Source organism: Notothenia coriiceps, unplaced genomic scaffold, assembly GCF_000735185.1.
Source record: "Notothenia coriiceps isolate Sejong01 unplaced genomic scaffold, NC01 NC01_scaffold00004904, whole genome shotgun sequence".
Lineage (NCBI taxonomy): Eukaryota > Metazoa > Chordata > Actinopteri > Perciformes > Nototheniidae > Notothenia > Notothenia coriiceps.
This window is the reverse complement of record NW_011337605.1, coordinates 1-2,762: the sequence shown is the minus strand read 5'-3', so window position 1 is coordinate 2,762 and position 2,762 is coordinate 1. Positions and strand designations below refer to the sequence as shown.

General features: G+C 40.8%; 1 long non-coding RNA gene across 1 annotated transcript; it reads right to left on the bottom strand.

The window, feature by feature from the left end:
- Positions 1 to 116: 116 nt before the first annotated feature.
- On the bottom strand, positions 117 to 823 carry LOC104942674 (uncharacterized). Its single transcript, XR_798040.1, has 2 exons — positions 783 to 823; positions 117 to 301 (listed from the first exon to the last, which is right to left on the bottom strand). It is a non-coding gene; the product is annotated as an uncharacterized lncRNA (long non-coding RNA).
- Between the last annotated feature and the right edge of the window lie 1,939 nt (positions 824 to 2,762).

Genomic DNA, 2,762 nt, shown 5'->3' with positions numbered 1-2,762 from the left:
TGCAACAATTAAATAACTGCTCAGCATCTCCACTTCAATCCCAATCTGCTGTGTCCTGTTTTCCTCCCCTCTGCATAACACCCCATCACACATACGAAACACAACGCAGAGTCCGATGGTGTTAAGAGTATGTTTATTTAAATGTCCTCCTCTCTACTGGCCAACACAGGGAGCATATGCTGGGTGTAGAATTGTTCCAGGAGGAGGAGATTTCCATGCCATGCAGGGTCTTTGGGGATGGGGATGATGATCGCCTCCTTCGTGGTCCACAGTAGCAGAGACTCCGGTCTGTGATGTGCAGCTGTTATATAATATACAATACATTTTTGAAAAACATTTGATCAACAAAAAAGGATTTGGTCAGGATCTAGAGTCAGTGTGTAGTTTATTAATTAATCAATGCTCTCTACATTAGGAAAACACATACCAGTGTACCAGAGGGAGTCACACACAGCTGTGCCTAGATAACCAAACAAATTGACAAGATAACCAAAATCCTTGAATCTACACACAGCAAATAAACTCAAATGACACAACGAGATGTAAAAAGGAGATCACACATATAGTCGATATAAAACTGGCCGCTTCAATCTAAGAGCAACTAAAACAAAACACGGGAGTGTATCTTGTTCTTGTGAACACTAATGTTATCCACAGCATACACAGAGACCACAAAGATTTAAGGAGAAAACTAGTTGCTAAAACAAAACACGTTAGTGTACCTTGTTAGCTAATGTTAGCTAGCTGACATTAACGTTAAACATTGCACTAATATTACTCACTGAAACCTTGTAAAGCCGGTCCCGCATGCTGGCTCTTACAGAACTGACTAACTCCCCTTTCGTGTATGTACAGCTCTCATCATACCCAGACTGAAATTTGCTAACGTGACGGCCATCTTTGTGATGGTGACGCGTATTGTGCAAGACCAGAGACCTGTAGTTCACTGAGCGGTTTCACACAAAAATATGTGTAACTTCACAGTTTTACGACACATTTTTATTTTTTTGACTTGCAAAATGTTATTTTAATTTGACAAACATCATATGTGTCATTCGTGGCACAATTCAAACGGGATCAAAAGATGACTTTTCTCTCTCCATTGACTTCAATGTATAATTTTCCGCTTCCGGGTTCCCATGGGTCGGAAGTAGATGGGCGGAACTTCGCCTCTCTATTTAGGCAACTCTCCACCTATCAGGGGAATGAGAGACCGCTCGAAAGCGCTGGAGACGCTGTAGTACATATGCCTGGCCTGTAAGTGGCGCTGTAGTCTGCCACAAAAGCAGAATCAGCCCTTGCAAAAACAGGGCTGGAAAAGAGCAAATAGAGCGAAATGAGGCATGGCTAAAATGCATGATCTGTTTGGTATTTTGAAAAAAAAACTTCACAGACATGTTTTATATAGGTATGGCCCTTCAATACATTATTGAAATATAGCATGATAGGTCCACTTTAAAGGAAAACAAATATTAAAAGAGATTGCATAATCGTATCCACCGTTCATCTCTTGACATGATGTAAAATATTTAAATAAGAAAAGAATGTGTGAGACATTTTCAGAAAATATTCAACTCATCTCATTATTGACTTCATAATAAGAGTCTTATCTTATTTGGACTTAGCTTGAAAATACACCTGGGGTTTAGGACCTTGTGATAGGTCACTTGATGGCTTGTAGTAAAACTGTTTGATGCTTTTTTTTTTATTCAAAGAAAACAAAAACATAATTTACATATAATGGTATTCTAGATGGAACTCCCACCAGGCATAGTATAAAATCTAGGCCACAAATTGCAATTGTACGGCTCTTACTCGTTGGAGAATAACTATTTGACTGACAAACGGTAAATATTGAAAAAGACCTGATACAAAGTATGCATTTATCGTGGGAAAATAACTAAACCAGCTGATTAAGTGTACTGTAATGCAAGTCTCTAACTGTATTATATCAACCGCAGCACACTCACTAAACTAAAAGCACAATATTGCCCGTGCACATTGGAGATGACTGACTCTGTGTTGTTATTGCAGGCTGCTGCATTCTGATGAGGGATGGCCACAGGGCTTCTGTTGCAAAGTAATTCAGCTTGTGACATTGCAGATCTAAGTCCATTGCTTTTTATAAAAAGCTCAGCGTGGCAGCAGCTGTGGGACAAAAGCTAGTATTAAACACATCTGCTTTAAGTGTACAACGCTTATGAAGCATGTGTGTGTGTGTGTGTGTGTGTGTGTGTGTGTGTGTGTGTGTGTGTGTGTGTGTGTGTGTGTGTGTGTGTGTGTGTGTGTGTGTGTGTGTGTGTGTGTGTTCTCCGTGTGTGTGTCTCCGTGTGTGCACATGTGTATGTTTCAGTCACAGGCATCAGGCTCCAGTTCAGGAAATAAAAGGCCACCCAGGTATCCGCCACAGTCATGTATCAGCAAAATTCCTCCGAGTGGATTTCCAGTCAGCAGCAGCAGTGCAGTCGTTCCACTCTGTCACTGTCCGTCATCCAGCCGGCTTTCACACTCAATAATCTGTCTGATATGTTACTTTAGAGAAAGATGATTGCTGGCAAAATCCTGAAGAAATCACTTAACAATCCAACATCTCATAAATCAAAATTTACATCTCTTCAGACAGTGCCACGATGCCATTAACAAACGCGTATGCATCATTCGGTGTGTGTGTGTGTGTGTGTGTGTGTGTGTGTGTGTGTGTGTGTGTGTGTGTGTGTGTGTGTGTGTGTGTGTGTGTGTGTATGTCTGTGTTTGAGAGAGAG